Below are 20,348 nucleotides of genomic sequence, written 5' to 3'. Positions count from 1 at the left end.
AAAGTCATACCAATACAAAAGTCAGCCTTGTGAATAGTTTTACCAAGAACATAAACAAGTCATGAGCTGTTATACTAGTCACACATATTGGTAATTCAGATGATATGCAATGAATAACAATACCAATAAGCCTAGCGGTTTCCCTTTCGATTCACAAAACAAGTTCATGAACTTACTTCTTTTAAAAAAATGTAAAACATTGTTTTCTAGGATGAAATCTTCACCTCATACCCATACATAATCACAATAGCATTCAAACGATTATGTCGATGTTTTATTGTTTGAGGGTGAAAATGGTTTCTGCTGATTTTGGTAATTTCGGGTGTGTGGGTGAGAAACGAGTTTAAACCCTAAACAATATACTGCAAGGGAGTACTTTAGATTCGAGAGATCAATCTGTACAAACCCGGCTTAAATCAAGAAATGGCCGTTCCAGACTTGCTTCGGTCATAAAGTGAAGGAGAAGGGTTGGTTTTGGGTAGGGAAGCGAGGAGAGTGTTGAGACCAGAATAGTTGGTTCTGGAAGAGTAGTTGTTTCACAACTTGTATCAGAAAGTGGGAAGCTAACAGATGGAAAAATAGCAAATTTTTTCTGAGTATTGTATGCTCCTGACCTGAACTTGTTGTTCGGTAGAAATAGGTAATGCCTATTTATACAAGTCGAAGTGAAACGTACTCTGGTCTTATTAAGAAATAGAAAACGGGTGAGTAAATGGGAGGAGGTGGTCACCTGTAACGTCTAGAATTGATGTTCCATAAAAGAAAGCGTTTCACCATTACTCCCTGTATTTACTAACCGCCTCATCCTTTTGACACTTTCTTATAACGGGCGTAGTGTACGCCGCACGCTGTAAACCGCCAAACCAATACCCAATGAGCATCCCCCAGTTTGTGACATGCGTTGATGTCTCGAGTATTTTCATGGAAAACATGTAGCACGTTGTTGTTGTCTGGCAAGTTGAGCTTGGGAGACTCGCCGGCTCGGTGGTGACCTTCGACGGTCGAGATTTTGCATCTTAAGAGGAAAGGTAGCCGTTGATTATTGCAACCCTTCGTTTGATATCCAGTGACATGAAAGCATGATCAGTATGGCTTTAATATGGCCTATTTTAGGCGCGTCCAAAAGCTAGGGTTTTGGCTTTGTTTAGGCGCGACCAAACTAGGGACAAAGGTTGCCATGCGTTAGCTGGTAACCTTGGACGGCGAAGATATGCACCTTAGATGAAAGAGTGGTCGTTGATTGTTGCAGGCCTTCGTTTTGGTAACAGCATAGGGAAGGCCGGCATGGTAGGGCGCGACAAGGTGGTTGGCATGCCATTGGCACATGTGGCATGGCATGCCTTGGCGCGGTTTGGCGTGGCCAAAACCAGGGTTTTGGGCCAAAGGTTACCATGCGTTGTTTGGCGACCTTGGACGGCTAGGATTTGCATTTATGATTGAAGGGTGGCCGTTGATTGTCGCATGTTTTCGTTTTGGTAGCTGCATAGGGAAGGCCGGCATGGTATGGCGCGACAAGGTGGTTGGAATGCCATTGGCACATGTGGCATGGCATGCCTTGGCGCGGTTTGGCGAGGCCAAAACTAGGGTTTTGGGCCAAATGTTACCATGTGTTTGTTTGGCGATCTTGGACGACTAGGATTTGCATCTAGGATTGAAGGGTGGCCGTTGATCGTCGCACGCCTTCGTTTTGGTAGCCGCATAGGGAAGGCCGGCATGGTATGGCGCGGCAAGGTGGTTGGAATGCCATTGGCACATGTGGCATGGCATGCCTTGGCGCGGTTTGGCGTGGCCAAAACTAGGATTTTGGGCCAAAGGTTACCATGCGTTGTTTGGCGTCCTTGGACGGCTAGGATTTGCATCTAGGATTGAAGGGTGGTCGTTGATCGTCGCACGCCTTCGTTTTGGTAGCCGCATAGGGAAGGCCGGCATGGTGGGGCCAAGGCAAATGGCGCGGACGGCTTGGCATAGTGGGGCCAAGGAAAGGTGTGGTTGGCTTGGCAAGGTGGGGCCAAGGGTTTGGCATGCCATTGGCGCATGGTGCGGCTAGCATGGTTGGGGCCAAGGCAAGGTGCGGTTGGCTTGGCATGGTGGGGTCAAGGGTTTGGCATGCCATTGGCGCATGGTGAGGCTAGCATGGTTGGCATGGTTTGCCATCGACACAGTGGTGTGGCTGGCATGGTTGGCATGCCTTGGCGCGGAGATGTGGCTGGCATGGTTGGCATGCCTTGGCGCGGAGACGTGGCTGGCATGGCATGCCATTGGCACAGTGGTGCGGCTGGCATGGTTAACATGCATTGGCGCGAAGACGTGGCTGACATGGCATGCCATTGGCACAGTAATGCGGCTGGCATGGTTGGCATGCCTTGGCGCGAAGACGTGGCTGGCATGGCATGCCATTGGCACAGTGGTGCGGCTGGCATGCCTTGGCGCGAAGACGTGGCTAGCATGGCATGCCATTGGCACAGTGGTGCGGCTGGTACGGTTGGCATGCCTTGGCGCGGTAGCATGAGAATTAGGGTTTGGCATAGATGATGTCAGTCAATGTTAAGGATTATGCCGTGGAACATGACCCATGTAAAAAAAAGGTACCCCAGTAATTCTTACATAGGCATGCTGATCGATTCAATAAATGTGCTAATGGTCATAGTGACGTCATGTCATATGTGCGGTTTTACGATTTTAACCCTAAGCTAAAAACCACCATCAACATTAAGTCCCCTGCTTAGCTCGGAACAGGAGCTTTGTTGCGAGGTAAGCATAAGATGATGACGGGCAAGGACAAAATCGAAATGGTAAGGCGTGGAAAGACGGTCAAGAAGGTCCGACTAACCTTTTTCGAGAGGTAGGGAGAGTTCATGGTCCTCGTGTTTGCCGGCCTTGCATAGATCCTATTTTGCGGTGTAGACCGTGAAGTGGTGAGATGAAAATCGTCGGCTTAGTCTGGTCGTGCCTCATCTTGGCTGAGTTAGGGAATACTGAGATGCTTTCTTGGCGAGTTCTTGGTGTTGGTACAGCTTGGAAGGGGAGCCGCAGGCATTGCGTTGCCTTGGACTTGGTACGACGCGAGTGTGAGAATGGGCTTGGTCGATGGCTGTGCATGGACGTTGGTTAGGCGTGCACGTTGGCTCGGCGTGGACGTTGGCTCGGTGCTGGCGTCGTGCGGACTCTTGGCACGATGCTAACTCGGCATGGAATGGTATGGCGCGGACTGTTAGGGCACCGTGAGGCAAGGCATGACGTGGATTATTGGGCACCGGATCGGCTTGGAATGAAGTCGTTAGTGTTGGATTGGCTTGGAATGGAGCCGCATGCATAGACTTGGAGAGGGTGCTGGCTTGGTGTGGCGTGTTCGTTGGCATCATGTGGTTTGCCATTGCGGGCCCGGTTGCCTCTTTTCGTTCGTGGCTAAAACGGGAAATCCCTTCCTTAATCAAATTCCAAAAGTGTCACACCTATGAAAGGGTTTTCTCTCCTTTTTTATTTTGTATCTTTGTTCTCACGTCCTTGGGCTAGCAGCAGAGCGGTAATGCGGGCAAGTATATTCCAGGTACGTACTCCAGCGCTTCTCTTTCGATCTCTTCTCTTTTTCTTTTTTTGTATCGTGGAAAACCCTAGACATATGTGTACCTTTCATGAACTTGTAGAAATATTGTTCTTCTGTGTTGGTGTAAACCCTAGCCGTAGGCGTACCTTCCATAAATTTGTAGAAATATCTTAGAGTGAACACCGCGATAATGTTATCCACCTCAATTATTATGGCAAGTAGGTATGCACGGGCAGGTGACTGACACCAATTCCTGTCCAGCGAAAACCTAGTTTTTAGGGTTTCCTCCTTTTCCTAGGTGTGCCCTGTGCATTGTATCCACGGTGGGGGCGCGCCTTCTTAGCCGGGTGCGTACTTTCTGCTACAAGGTACGGCTTTGATAAGAGGCGAGTTTTTCGTGGCGACGTAGGGTTTGCTGGCCTCATTTCTTTGGTAGTGCATGTTATGACTTGCGATTTAAAAACAAAGTTGGCTCGCGCCTGAAATGGATTCTTCATTGTAGACAAAATATCTTTCGTGCCCCTTGTAGTAACTTCTCTTCGTTTTATTTTTCAGTTTAGTCACTTTGATAGCGAAAGCAGCGTAGGAAATTTTGTTAGGATGTCACCTGAGGAAAGCCCTTCCGTACCAAAGGACGTTGGCAACTCCAAGCCAAACGTGGATGATGAATTCTTCACGATATTTTTCTTCCAGGAGAAATCATCCCGAGCATGTGCCGATTCTTCTGACCGGTCTAGAGAGTGAAGGAGGGGCTCGGTCGGTTCCGCCAGGGAACGTAATACGGTTTTGCCTTCAGAGGAAAGAGTATTCTGCTTCTCCCGTTGACTTTAAAACCCCCGTGAGTCCATTGCGTTCCTTTGACAAGTGGATGCAATTCATGATAAGCCAAGACTGCGTAAGAGCTAGCTTGACCAAGGCACAAATCATTGATGCTGTCGCGGCTTCTGCAGCACTCCAAATTAGGAAAAATATCCCGGGTTTGGTTGCTTTCATCTCCAGATGGTGTCCAGATACCCATACGGCCATATGCAGGTGGGGTGAAATGACTATCTCCTTAGAAAGTGCAGTCATTCTGCTGAATCTTCCCATAACAGGAAACCTCAATATCAAGTTGTCAGAAGATGAAGAAGAATCGCGTGCCGCTCTGGTTGCAAAGTCGAAAGGGTTCGTTCGGAAAGAAAACGAGACAAGGTGTTTCTACAGCTGGTGGGTATCTCAATGGTTTCCTGATGAGTTGGAACCAGATCAAAAGAATAGTATGCTTCATGTCGCTGCATTCTTGGCTCTTTGGTTATCCAGAGATATTTTCGATGATGGCTCTGGTAAGAAGGAGATAAGGCCAGAACTTATCAAATTTGCCATAAAATTAGCGAAAGGCGTCGTTCTCCCTATTGGCGGATTGTTTCTCGGTTCTCTGTACACACACTTGGATCATCTGGTTGCGGACATGCGCGCTTCAAATGGTTACATGAAAGTGGACTCGTATGTTCATGCCGTTTTCCTCCAGGCATGGTTATGGGAGCATTTCGAGAGATACGCTCCTAAACCGTTGGCATCACTTCCGAGTCTTGTTGTGGTTCGAGGATACTTCACTGGTCGAATAGGTGCCTAAAAGCCGGTTCAAACCTGGTTGATTTCCTCGACAATTCGTACGCGGTCAACTTTCGTCCGTGGGCTCCGGTGCATGACTCTATAGTTCAGGCTAACACTTTTGCTCCTGCTCCGAACATGTCTTTGCTCTCTGACGAAAAGAATATGAGTGCTGGGGATGTTGTATTCATGCGAAGTTGTACGTCTGGTTACGTACCGTCTTTCTTTCGAGGATCGTGTCAGGCAGTCTCATACAATATTGATCGAGCAGCTCGGCATATGGGTTTCGACCAAGGGGTCCCTCTTGTTCATCAGCCGGTAGCTCCAGAGGACTCGTTACAAGCCGTTCTTGATGCTAGTGTTCTCATGCCGGGTAAAAGTATCCCCTTCCAGTTTTCGGAAAGAAATCCTTCGACTACCTCCAAGTATAACGCATTCTGGCAGAGTGAGTTCCTTGTCATCCAGAAATTTGTGAAAGCTGCAGTGGAGAATACACGTGGTAAGCCTACTCCTATGATTTTGGCGAATCATCCGTTATTGAGGGATCCTCTTTAACTAAACGCAAGTCGCCCAGTCCGGGTACGGATATCCCCCAAGCGAGGGAGCGGCAATCAAAGAATCGTGCAGTTGGCTTTCGGTCGATTTCGGCAGATCCGGCGACCCTCATTACTTTCAATTCTCCCAACATCCGGGTAGGCATCACCTTCTCGCTGGCTTAACTGAATTGTGTAAATCTTTATTTCATTCCTGAACATCCGTCTTGGCGCTTTGTTCAGGGTCTCAGCAGTGTGAACGCCTTCGCCAAACTTGCAAGTAGTCAGAAAACAACGTTTCTCGAGATGAAGGGCGGTGATGCTGAACCTATCCATGGTGAAGGGGAATCCGAGAAGGAAGAAAGTTCGGAGTCCAGTGGCGGCGAGAATAGTTCTTCCGACAGCAGTGCTGAATCTTCTTTTAGTTGGTCTGAAAGCGAATCAGTGAGTTTCCTACACGTTTTTCCTTATTTCCTCTCTCTATTCTTTTTGGAAAATATCTAATCCGTGATATCATAGGGGGAAGCCATTTCTGAAGATGGTCCCGAGACAGAGACTTGCGGAGATACAACTTTGTCTTCAGTCGTGGTAGCTGCACCTGGTGACCTTGAAACAGAGGTTGATCGAGATGAAAGTATTGTCGCGACTCAGACAATGGAAAGTACTCCAGCGTCCGCTGGCGCAATTGTAGTTAGGAATCCCTTGATGGTTGCTGATTCAGTTCCGGGTGCTACCTTTGCTCCTCCATTCCTGGTTCCTTATCCAGATCATGTGCTGGTCGGTGGCTTCAGCGTGTCAGCCAAATACGAGACGTTATATACCAAGATATGGGAAAGGTATGGACACATCGCCACAACCAAAAGGGTCACTAGTCGGTTTGCGCTGGTCAAGCGTGTGGAGGAAGCTTTATCTTAGATCGACGACATGTGCAAGGTGACTGGCCATACCGTTTCTGAGGACGTGGTCGCAAGATGGAAGTTCCATCGTGATGTGTGCGTAGACCATGGGTTCAACGTTCCCTGGTTTTTTGAAGGTTTCTCTGAGATCTAAAAGTTGCAGGCTACGGCGGTTGAAGGTCCTTCAGTGGATGAGGTCGCACAACAGGAGGCGGAGATCAAGAGGTTGTCCAGGGAGCTGAAGATGAAACGGGCGGCTCTCGAAAGTACGAAGGAGGCTTTCTCTAAGAAGAGCAGGCCGTTGTTGAGTGATTTTCCTTAGCGTTTTATTTTTTCTGAACCTCCTTTCCTTAGTTATTTTTTTATTTTAAAGGCAAAGAAACGCCTAGTTTATGGTTCGGCTTTTTCTGGTTTTTGGATTGGTAGACAAGTGTTACCTATGAGGGTTTTGGATTATTATTCAGGATGAACTGTTTTAGTATGATGTCGTTTTTGGTTATGATTGTAACTGACACAAACATCCCATGGAAGATATGGAACCGTGAACGTTGCGTGTAGGTCGATGACATGGGATGAAGCATAACATGGCTATCGGTTTTATCATTCCCGTGAAAACTTGAAATAGTAAACCATGTATTTTGTCCAGGCAAGACTTACTCGGTTTTTTGGATCTGCTAACGAAAAATGAGTCAGGTGCAAGTCCGAGTTTTGTGGGAAGCACCGCGATTGTGGAAAGTCCCCAGTCGTCCCTGAGTCACTTGGTAATCGAGTCGTCGATCCCTGGGCGGATCTTTTGATTTTAACCTCTGGGAAGTCCCCAGTCGCCCCTTGCGGTGTCATGACTGGTAATCGGGTCGTCTGGTAACTGAGTCGTCGATCCCTGAGAGGATCGTATCAGGCCGTCTGGTAGCTGAGTCGTCGATCCCTGAGCGGATCGTTTGCCGCTACCGTCCTGACGTCTAGTCGAAGTATGAGATCGATGATTGAAAATTGACATTGTAACCGAAAGATCAATCTCCCACTGTGGTCGCCAATTGTTTGAGGGTGAAAACGGTTTCTTCTGATTTTGGTAATTTCGGGTGTGTGGGTGAGAAACGAGTTTAAACCCTAAACAATGTACTGCAAGGGAGTACTTTAGATTCGAGAGATCAATCTGTACAAATCCGGCCTATACCAAGAAATGGACGTTCCAGAATTGCTTCGGTCACTAAGTGAAGGAGAAGGGTTGGTTTTGGGGAGGGAAGCGAAGAGAGTGTTGAGACCAGAATAGTTGGTTCTGGAAGAGTAGTTGTTTCATAACTAGTATCAGAAAGTGGGAAGCTAATAGATGAAAAGCTAGAAAATGTTTTCTGAGTATTGTATGTTCCTGAACTGAACTTGTTACAGTGCACGCCGCACACTGTAAACCGCCAAACCAATACCCAATGAGCATCCCCCAGTTTGTGACATGCGTTGATGTCTCGAGTGTTTTCATGGAAAACATGTAGCACGTTGTTGTTTTCTGGCAAGTTGAGCTTGGGAGACTCACCGGCTCGATGGTGACGTTCGACGGTCGAGATTTTGCATCTTAAGAGGAAAGGTAGCCGTTGACTATTGCAACCCTTCGTTTGGTAGCCAGTGACATGAAAGCATGATCAGTATGGCTTTAATATGGCCTATTTTAGGCGCGACCAAAAGTTAGGGTATTGGCTTTGTTTAGGCGCGACCAAACTAGGGCCAAAGGTTGCCATGCGTTAGCTGGTAACCTTGGACGGCTAAGATCTGCACCTTAGATGAAAGAGTGGCTGTGGATTGTTGCAGGCCTTCATTTTGGTAGCCGCATAGGGAAGGCCGGCATGGTATGGCGCGGCAAGGTGGTTGGCATGCCATTGGCACATATGGAATGACATGCCTTGGCGCGGTTTGGCATGGCCAAAACTAGGGTTTTGTGCCAAAGGTTACCATGCGTTGTTTGGCGACCTTGGACGGCTAGGATTTGCATCTAGGATTGAAGGATGGTCGTTGATCGTCGCACGCCTTCGTTTTGGTAGCCGCATAGGGAAGGAAGACATGGTATGGCGTGGCAAGGTGGTTGGCATGTCATTGACACATGTGGCATGGCATGCCTTGGCGCGGTTTTGCGAGGCCAAAACTAGGGTTTTGGGCCAAAGGTTAGCATGCGTTTGTTTGGCGATCTTGGACGGCTAGGATTTGCATCTAGGATTGAAGGGTGGTCGTTGATCGTTGCATGCCTTCGTTTTGGTAGCCGCATAGGGAAGGCCGGCATGGTATGGCGCAGCAAGGTGGTTGGCATGACATTGGCACATGTGGCATGGCATGTTGTTGATGGTGGTTTTAGTTCAGGGATAAAATTGTAAAACCAAATTTATGCGATGACATCTTGCAAAGGATAAAGCCATTGATAAGTGATGAATACTTCTTAACTTTACTAATTCACCTAGAATGGAGCATGTGGCAACAATACCAGTATTCTGTGAATTAAATACACAAAATTCATCCAGGTTGGAGCATGTAGCAATAATCCCAAAAAACCCTGTGAATTTTTAGCATTATTTATAATGCATGATTAGCCTTGTATTTCCTGTGATGTTCCCACAGAACTCTCATTATTGGTGTGGCATGACGACTGAGTGTTGCTCTCAGTAGAGTAACGCGAATCTCCAAGTACCAATAGTGAGGCATGCAAGAGATACCCGTACAGGATACATCTCTCGGTGTGTTATACTAGCCCGATTGAGATCTCTCGGTGTGTTATACTAGCCTGATTGAGCATATCTGGACTCCCCATGTCAGTCTCAGAAACAATCACGACCATGCAAGTTGGCCGCATGATTCAACCAGCCTAGACGATCCTCGGCAGGAGCAGGCTATGACCACCAGCAGGCCCATTTATGCCCTGGTCGAACACATTCCATGCCCTCCAAACAACAACCGAACGCCATCCTAAAGTAGGATAGTTGGGCTGGTGTGGAGCAGCTTGGAAAAGATTGTACGCACAAGACTGCCAATGTCGGTCTCAAAAAAGATCGCGGTCGTCCAAATTCGCCCGCATGGTTGGACGACATAGATCGTCCCATGACCGGTTGGACAAGCGTTGTCCTGCACACCGGCGGGCCCCCTTTCTACTTACTTGATCGACCTTCTCACGACCTATCCAGGGAAGAGCAAACGCTTTCTCGAAGTTCGGCCGACGTGATGCTTTAAGGGTCACAGGAAAGTCTACTAGTGTCTTAAATTGATCATGACCATCCAACTTCACCTGCATGATTGGATGGCTTAGATCAAGCCTATGACCGTGGGACAGGTACACACATTCTCACCACCGGCTCAATATGGGACCCACATGGTCGGCCTCCCCAAAGGAGGAGCATAGATTTCCAAACCGTTAGGTTGAAGTCGTGTACACACGACCGATCCAAACCCTAATTCGGCATGTTACATGTGTCGCTAATTGATCACGAGCGTCCATCTTCGCAAGCATGGATGGAGGGTGTAGATGTAGACTTAAAAGGTCCCGAGCATGTCAACATGATCACTGTGGGCCCATCTACACGCATGACCGATCGACCAAGGCCAATCATGGTGGAACGTCTCGAAACGCGCGCCTGAAGTAGGCATATCGCGCGTCTTCCAACTCCTTTGCGGCAACGGATTTCTGCCGCATACCGATCTCAACCACTCAACTTTGCCGGACAAATTGAATGGCTTAGATCACATCTTCATGGGACAGTGAGGTACAGACGTGTACACCGGCAAGCCGTCTACACGCATACCCGGTCGGTCATACCAAAAACGTCTCCCATGCTTGGATTCAACCAAGCTGAAGAGTGATGCTTGCGCACCTCTTCAAAATCCTAAAACTTCATCAACGGTCGCAGATGAGTGTCATATATCATCTCATCCGTCCAACTCTACCAGCTTGGTTAGGCAGCCCAGGCTAGGAGTTAGTTGGCCAATAAGGTGTCGTGGTGATCACCATCCATCACTCTACTACATCATGTGATCGGCCAAGGGAGGGCTTGCATACGCAGCCTCCAAACGATCACTAGAAGGTAGCTATGCGTGCAACTGTTTTGAGACGCTTAATCCGCGGCTTACTCCGATAAGCTTTAAAACAGTGATGCTTCATGCATATTGAATATATTTGATGCATTACATGCATAGAATACACACGATATTTCATAAATATCGGTTTCCCAAATAACTTAGTTATTTAACCTAGCACCGTCTGCTACCTTCTGTGGGTCCCGCGATCCACACAATCGAGACATCAAGCATGTCAAAAACTGGGGGATATATATCGGGGTATTGGTCTGGCAGTTTAGAGCGTGCAACATGCAACGTGCCATCACAAGAACGTGTCAGGAAGACATGGACGATTAGTAATGATGGGAGAAGTGGGCAAAGACTGATCGTGTGACACTAACACGACTCCACTACTCCATCACTCCACTTCCTCCACTTCCCATGAGAGATGAGGGTTAGGCTCAATGACTTGTATAAATAGGTTCTCTTCCCTATTTCCAAAAAACAGACAAGACAGAAACCAAGTGTTGATACAACGTATTCAAACACACAGAGCTTTGCCTACATTATTGGAAGCCAGTTCGGTAATATGATACAAGTCAAAAACAGCCAACACCTTCACGATCTCAACACCTTCTTCGCTTCCCTCCCTAAGATCAACCCCATCTCCTTCACTTTGTGACCGAAGCAAGTCTGGAACGACCATTTCTTTGTTTAGGCCAGAATTGTACAGATTGATCTCTCGAATCAAAAGCACTCCCGTGCAGTGCATTTGTTTAGGGTTTAGATTCATTTCTCATCCACACACCCTAAATTACCAAAACCAGCAGAAATAGTTTTCACCCATAAACAATTGACGACCACAGTGGGAGATTAATCTCTCGGTTGTGAAGTCAATTTCTTCAATACCAATTCAATTTTACTGATTTCGAAAATGGTGGATCTTAGGTCTGGATCAGCAACCAATCCTGACGGGACTAGCGCTGACAACACTCTCGGTGTTGATATCCCAATTAGTGGTGTCACCGTGCAGCCAGTCAATACCATCAATGTATCTCGTGGAATTACTTCCTCTACTACCAGCACCAGCGGAACAGGAGGAGATATTCCATTGGGCGTGACACCTCCTATCACCAGAGCCAGAGCATCCGCAAACCCTGGCATCTCTTCAAGTGTAACGCCTCCTGCCGTCACCAGAGCAACTGCCACTCCTCCATCGGGACGAGGAGATGGAGGAGCCAGAGGAGGATAACCCCATATTATCATGGTGGATTTGATGGAGAGACAAGAAGTTCTCGCTAGGTCCCAAACGTACATGGCTACAACTCAGAAAGAGGTACTCACTTTTCTTAAGACATTAACTGATCGATTGCCACAAGAGACGCGACAGCCCCTGGAGCCAACAAGGAACGCATTCAACGCACCCGGAGAAGGTACTTCAGCGGCGGGCCTACATGGACCTGATCAAAGAAGCGATAAACGACATACTCGATCTCCTCATCAAGATGACATCAGATATGAGCGGTCCTGTCATGGAGACTCCTACACTGGGGACTGATCCTCACAACGATCCTCCTCAAGTCAATAGTTTCACTATGAACCAGAGGTCAGTGGATCAGGAAGCGACTTCAGTGGAAATTTTATGCGAACTTTTACACCTCTCGAAGAATCAGCGGGCGGAGACGTTTGCTGGAATCAACCATAGGAAGGTCACAACCGTGCCCTACATGTTACCGCACGCATCAAGGATTCAGAGTTCAAGAGGGCCCTTATCGATACAGGAGCGTCTTCGAATGTGATTACTCTCAAGACTCTCAAGACAGCCAAGGTTCGGGCAAGATCGTACGTAAGCCTACTACAATGACAGACTTCGAGGGAAACCAAACCAACACGTACGGGTATGTCAACCTGAATTTATCTGTAGGGCACGTCTAGTCAAAGGTGAAATTCGAAGCCATAGAAAGAGAACCAGACTACCACATGATATTAGGGAGACCGTGGCTTCATGACAGTAGGATTGTCCCTTCGACATATCACCAGTGCCTGAAGACTATGCTGAATAAAAAAGTCGTTCGTATCCCTGCATTGCTGTCTCCCTATGTACCAATATGTGGAGTGGAATTGTTTGGACCAAGAGAAGCTCCGCAGGAAGTATCAGACAAAGTTCATTGCATCCCACTCCCCACGTGGGCGTCAATTCAGGAGGAGGACCGACTCGCATCATTGAGGGCTAAGCCCCACGATGCATCTTTGCTGACAAGGCGTTCTTCTTCATCCGGTGAAGCCGCAACCCACGCTCACGCTAAGAGGGAACGCACTTTTGTGGAAAGCCTTGACCAGAAAAGGAAAACCGTAACGCCGCTGTTAGCAATGAGAAGGAGAGACTGTTACCCAGTCTCCCCGCCCAACGGAATGCTATAATAATGACGATCCACAGGAAGAGGTGTTGGATGCTCCACTACAGCTGCAAGACGGCACCAACTCCACAACTGATGAGATCGAAATCGTTAACATCGGGAATGAGGAATCTCCTAAGCCTATCTCCACCAGCTCAACCTTGTGTACGGATGAACGCACGAAGCTTGTACAACTTTTCAAAGAACACCAGGACATATTCGCTTGGACGTATGAAGGAATGCCTGGTCAATATGAAAAATTGGTCACTCACCATCTACATGTCATACCTGGATCCAAGTTGATCAAGCAATATCCGAGGAAATTCAGGCACGGGTCAGAAGAGCAAATCAAGACTAAGATTCAGAAGTTGCTTGCTGCTGGCTTCATTAAGCTCATCCATCATCCGACCTGGTTGGCTAATGTGGTCCCGGTGAAAAGAAAAACGGACGGATCGGGTGCTGCGTGGATTTCAGAGACTTGAAAAAATGCTGCCCCAAAGACGATTTTATTCTACCTAGCATTGACATGTTAGTAGACTTCATCAGCGGACACGACATGTTCTTTTTCATGGATGAATATAGCGGGTACAATCAGATAAGGATGTACGAGCATGACGCAAGTAAGACAGCTTTTCGAACTCCTCTCGGAAATTTTTATTATACTGTAATGCCATTTGGTTTAAAGAATGTCGGTGCAACATATCAACGCTCTATGTACGCATCATCTTGTCGAGGAAGAATCCACAGCTTGGGCGAATCACTCTATCAGACTTAAGAGGAATGCTTCAATGAAACAGCAAACATCCGAATGATTATGTCAATAGGTCCCGGATTCAGGAACTGGAGGGTCACGATCCGGATGTGACTTAACAACAAGTGGTGTAATTGTGCATCAATAGGACGGTACATGTCAATCGTGCTTTGCCGAAGAACCTGCACTTTCAGACATCCGTGAAGCTGCTAAACACTCAGTTGCGACCTGCCCTACTAGAAAGAACAAGCCTGTCAGTAATGAAGAGCCTCATGATGTTCGTGGAAGCATGTATCTCACCAACAGGCAATACAACCTTCGACCTTCTGTAAGCAATTTCGCTGAAGCAGCAAGAGGAAAACCACCGAGATGCAACATCCTGCGCGTCCAAAATCGCCAACTCCAACTCCAGTACCACATGCACAACTTCCACAATGATGAAACAACGTCCAAGATATTCCATGTCTGGCTCGACGGCAACAACATCAATGAGAGACGCTTTCAGATTTTGTCTCCCGTGGAAGAAGTAGTTGCATTACCAAAGGAGATTGCACCTGGGACATAAGAGGGTGCCAAGTTCGTGAAAATTGCCACCACGCCTCTCCCTGCCAGTCTCTTCTGATCATAGCTGCTGCCAAGAACCCTCGTCGATTGATACCTTCCAGAGATTCACCATATCAACGACCACTACATACAAAAGACTCATCGGGTATACAAGATGGAGCCAGTTAGACCACGTTTGGGGACTGAGGCTCGGCATGAAATTCCTTCGCCGTCAGTCAAGAACTTCTTCAACACAAGAGAGATGGTCGATCAAGAAGCATGTAATTCGCAAGGGGAAACCAAACTGAAGAAGAGGCCGCTTGAACACTCTCTCCAGCAGAAGTTGCTTCAACGCTTCTCTCCAGGAGCCGCCTCCACGTTCGCTTCAGAATACTTCTTCTCTCCAGGAGCCGCCTCCACGTTCGCTTCAGAAGCCTGCTTCAGCGCTCTCTCCGAGTCTGCTCGTTCCAGAAGCTGCTTCAACGCTCTTTGCAGGACCCACAATCACATTTGAGAACACAAGGTTCATTTTTGAGCAAAGCAAGCACGCGGTGGGTCCCACGTTCGAGCGAAGCAAGCAGCAAGGCCGGTGTTTGGTCAAGGCAACAAGGCCTGTGTCTGGTCAAGATAACAGGGTCGGTGTTTGGTCGAGTAGCAAGGATGACACTCAAGCAAGCACATAAACCGTACGGGAAAAGCAGGCACATGACAGGTCCGACGTTTGAAACATGTACACCGTGGACCCGTGTTTGATCGAAGCATGCACAACTGCCCATGTTCGAAGCAAGCATGCTCACATCGGGTCCCACGTTCGACCGAAGCAGGCATGCATTGGACCCACGTTTAACCGAAGCAGACACAACAAGCCCACGTTCGATCAAGCAGGCGCATGATGAGTCCCACGGTTGAGCGAAGTAGGCGGGCCAACATGCCTATCAAACAGGTGCAACAACGTGACGTTTGGTCGAAGCATATACATGGTTGGGTCCACATTCGTCCGGGGTTACATGCACGGTTTTCTATGGGAAGAGGAGCCTACAAGTTTTATTCCCTTCTTGGATCAAATACCCGAAGGAGGAAACCGGTCCCACCAAGGTCGTGGTCACACCTGACATACTCACACGGATGATTGCTAACACGGCTGGCCAGAGTACCTCCAGGTAAACTTCCTTTATCTTGTCTTCTTACGTGCATACTGTCACCATCTCATGCCTACCCTACAATGATGTAACCATTATGTGCTAGGCATGGGACTTAATGTTGATGGTGGATTTTAGTTCAGGGCTAAAATTGTAAAACCAAATTTATGCGCTGACATCCTGCAAAGGATAAAGCCATTGATAAGTGATGAATACTTCTTCATTTTACCAATTCACCTAGAATGGAGCATGTGCAACAATCCCAGTATTCTGTGAATTAAATACACAAAATTCATCCAGGATGGAGCATGTAGCAACAATCCAAAAAACCTTGTGAATTTTTAGCATTATTTATAATGCATGATTAGCCTTGTATTTCCTGTGTTGTTCCCACAGAACTCTCATTATTGGTGTGGCATGACGACTGAGTGTTGCTCTCAGCAGAGTAACGCGAACCTCCAAGTACCAATAGTGAGGCATGCACGAGATACCCGTACATGCTACATACATCTCTAGGTGTGTTATACTAGCCTGATTGAGCATATATCTCTCAGTATGTTATACTAGACCGATTGAGATCTCTCGGTATGTTATACTAGCCCGATTGAGCATATCTGGACTGCCCGTGTCAGTCTCAGAAACAATCACGACCACGCAAGTTGGCCGCATGATTCAACCAGCCTAGACGATACTCAGCAGGAGCATGGTATGACCACCAGCAGGCCCGTTTATGCCCTGGTCGAACACATGCCATTCCCTCCAAACAACCACCGAACGCCATCCTAAAGTAGGATGGTTGGGCTGGTGTGGAGCAGCTTGGAAAAGCTTGTACGCACAAGACTTCCAATGTCGGTCTCAAAACAGATCACGGTCGTCCAACTTCGCCCGCATGGTTGGACGGCGTAGGTCGTCCCATGACCAGTTGGACAAGCATTGTCCTGCACACCGGCGGGCCCCCTTTCTACTTACTTGACCGACCTCCTCACGACCTAGCTACGGATGAGCAAACGCTTGCTCGAAGTTCGACCGGCGTGATGCTTTAAGGGTCACAGTAAAGTCCACTAGTGTCTTAAATTGATCACGATCATCCAACTTCACCTACATGATTGGATGGCTTAGATCAAGCCTATGACCGTGGGACAGGTACACACATGCTCACCACCGGCTTAATGTGGGCCCCACATGGTCGGCCTCCCAAAAGGAGAAGCATAGCTTGCCAAACCGTTAGGTTAAAGTCGTGTACACACGACCGATCCAAAACCCTAATTAGGGTTTGCGGCATGTTACATGTGTCGTTAATTGATCACGAGCGTCCATCTTCGCAAGCATGGATGGAGGGTGTAGATGTAGACTTAAAAGGTCTCGAGCATGTCAACATGATCACTGTGGGCCCATCTACACGCATGACCGATCGACCAAGGCCAATCATGGCTGAACGTCTCGAAATGCGCGCCCGAAGTAGGCATGTCGCGTGTCTTCCAACTCCTTTGCGGCAACGGATTTCTTTCGCAAACCGATCTCAACCACTCAACTTTTCCGGACAAATTGAGTGGCTTAGATCACATCTTTATGGGACAGTGAGGTACAAATGTGTACACCGGAAAGCCGTCTACACGCATGCCCGGTCGGTCCTGCCAAAAACGTCTCCCATGCTTGGATTCGACCAAGATGAAGAGTGATGCTTGCACACCTCTTTAAAACCCTAAAACTTCATCAACGTTCGCAGATGAGCGTCATATATCATCTCGTCCGTCCAAATCTACCATCTTGGTTAGGCAGCCCAGGCTAGGAGTTAGTTGGCCAGTAAGGTGTCGTGGTGATCACCATCCATCACTCTACCACATCATGTGATCGGCCAAGGGAGGGATTTCCTACGCAGCCTCCAAACGATCACTTGAAGGTAGCTATGCGTGCAACTTTTTTGAGACGCTTAATCTGCGGCTTACTCCGATAAGCTTTAAAACAGCGATGCTTCATGCATATTGAATATATTCGATGTATTACATGCATAAAATACACATTTTTTTATAAATATCGGTTTCCCAAATAACTTAGTTATTTAACCTAGCATCGTATGCTACCTTCTGTGGGTCCCACGATCCACACAATCGAGACATCAAGCATGTCACAAACTGAGGGATACATACCGGGGTATTGGTTTGGCGGTTTAAAGCGTGCATCGTGCAACGCGCCATCACAAGAACGTGTTAGCAAGACATGGACGGTTAGTAATGATGGGAGAAGTGGGAAAAGACTGATCGTGTGACACTAACACGACTCCACTACTCTATCACTCCACTTCCCACGAGAGATGAGGGTTAGGCTCAATGACTTGTATAAATAGGTTCTCCTCCCTATTTCCAAAAAACAGACAAGACAGAAACCAAGTGTTGATACAACGTATTCAAACACACAGAGCTTTGCTTACATTATTGCAAGCCAGTTCGGTATTCTGATACAAGTCAAAAACAACCAACACCTTCACGATCTCAACACCTTCTTCGCTTCACTCCCTAAGATCAACCCCATCTCCTTCATTTTGTGACCGAAGCAAGTCTGGAACGGCCATTTCTTGGTTTAGGCCAGAATTGTACAGATTGATCTCTCGAATCAAACGCACTCCCGTGCAGTTCATTTGTTTAGGGGTTAGATCCATTTCTCATCCACACACCCCAAATTGCCAAAACCAGCAGAAATAGTTTTCACCTGTAAACACATGCCTTGCGCGGTTTGGCGTGGCCAAAACTAAGGTTTTGGGCCAAAGGTTACCATGTGTTGTTTGGCGTCCTTGGACGGATAGGATTTTCATCTAGGATTGAAGGGTGACTGTTGATCGTCGCACGCCTTCGTTTTTGTAGCCGTATAGGGAAGGCCGGCATGGTGGGGCCAAGGCAAATGGCGCGGACGGCTTGGAATAGTGGGGTCAAGGCAAGGTGCGGTTGGCTTGGCATGGTGGGTCCAAGGGTTTGGCATGCCATTGGCGCATGGTGCGGCTATCATGGTTGGGGCCAAGGAAAGGTGCGGTTGGATTGACATGGTGGGGCCAAGGCAAGGTGTGGTTGGCTTGGCATGGTGGGGCCAAGGATTTGGCATGCCATTGTCTCATGGTGCGGCTAGCATGGTTGGCATGCCTTGGCGCGGTAGACGTGGCTGGCATGGTTTTCCATCGGCACAATAGTGCGGCTAGCATGGTTGGCATGCCTTGGCGCAGAGATGTGGCTGGCATGTTTTGCCATCGGTACAGTGGTGCGGATGGCATGGTTGGCATGCCTTGGCGCGAAGATGTGGTTGGCATGGCATGCCATTGGAACAGTGGTGCGGCTGGCATGGTTCACATACCTTGGCGCGGAGACGTGGCTGGCATGGCATGTCATTGACATAGTGGTGCGGCTGGCATGGTTGGCATGCCTTGGCGCGGAGACGTGGCTGGCATGGCATGCCATTGGCACAGTGGAGCGGCTGGCATGGTTGGCATGCCTTGGCGCGAAGACGTGGCTGGCATGGCATGCCATTGGCACAGTGGTGCGGCTGGCACGGTTGGCATGCCTTGGCGCGGTAGCATGAGAATTAGGGTTTGGCATAGATGATGTCATTCAATGTTAAGGGTTCTGCCGTGGAACATGACCCATGTAAAAAAAAGGTACCCCCGTAATTCTTACGTAGGCATGCTGATCGATTCAATAAATGTGTTAATGGTCATATTGACGTCATGTCAGATGTGCGGATTTACGATTTTAACCCTAAGCTAAAAACCACCATCAACACTTATATATAAAGTTCAAAAGATAAGCGTTATACTTCGTATTGTGTTCGTTAATACTATGTATAACTAGAGTATAATCATTCATGCTTCGCAGTTATGTTTTCAATATGCACGACTTGAAAGATACGTTAGGGAATGAAACAGTTCAAGTCAAATATTACTAACCTCAAGTGTAAGGATCATGTTGTCGTTGTAGCTCCTTACTTCTTCACTTCTTCAAGTCTTCACGTAATACTTATAATGTCTCATATCCTAATACTTTCAAGCTAACCTATACGAAGTTGACTCTAGTACATAATCAAGCGACTCTCTAAATGAGTTTTGGCTCACTAAAATATGACAACCAAACTTGACATACCAACGCTTGGTGGGTTCAACCGAGCTATGATCTAACACACGAAATTACCATTCTATCTTTATGATACTATGTCGTATGATTTCTAGCATATTTCATATTGCAAAGAAGAAGTTTTGAGTCATGCTTGTCTTGTCGAATATCTCGAAATATGATTCAAGCATTGATTTTTATAGATCCTAAGCAATCTTACTTAAGAACATATATTGTTCAAGAACTATTTTTGTTTCAAGTTGATTATTTGAATGGCCCCAGCAATGATATTTTATATCTATAACAATTGGGAATGTTTCAAATCATTGAAAGAAAGTTATAAGAACTATTTAGATTCTGGACACAGGTAGGTAAGCATACCAAGTACGCGTATCCTAGTCAACTGAAGTTCCGGAACATAGGTAGGTATGTGTACCTTTAGGTTCTCAATTCGTATAAACAAGGGAGATAGCATACCCAGTACGCGTACCCCAAGGGCATGAGTTCGTGAATAACTTAGGCTATGAAGACCCGGTACGTGTACCCTAGATCCCTGAATTGGAGAATTGGTTCGTAGGTACCTGTACCCATACACATACCTACCCAGTACGAATTAAGTAGATGCTCATAAACTATTTTCGCAAATACGTTTTGCATTGTTACAACTCTAATGAACACTTCTAATACATATTTGATCACTAAATCACTTTGGTTTTATAAGTAATGATTTAAGTTTTGAGTGTTAAATGAACACGATTATACTTATACGTTCATAAACGGTCCGAGAACCTTAGACCATAGTATATATTCTTCTATGTAATTTCAATAAAAACTTCACA

The sequence above is a fragment of the Papaver somniferum genome, chromosome 9, assembly GCF_003573695.1.
Source record: "Papaver somniferum cultivar HN1 chromosome 9, ASM357369v1, whole genome shotgun sequence".
Taxonomy (NCBI): Eukaryota; Viridiplantae; Streptophyta; class Magnoliopsida; order Ranunculales; family Papaveraceae; genus Papaver; species Papaver somniferum.
The sequence above is the reverse complement of the archived record's forward strand: the minus strand, read 5'-3'. Positions refer to the sequence as shown.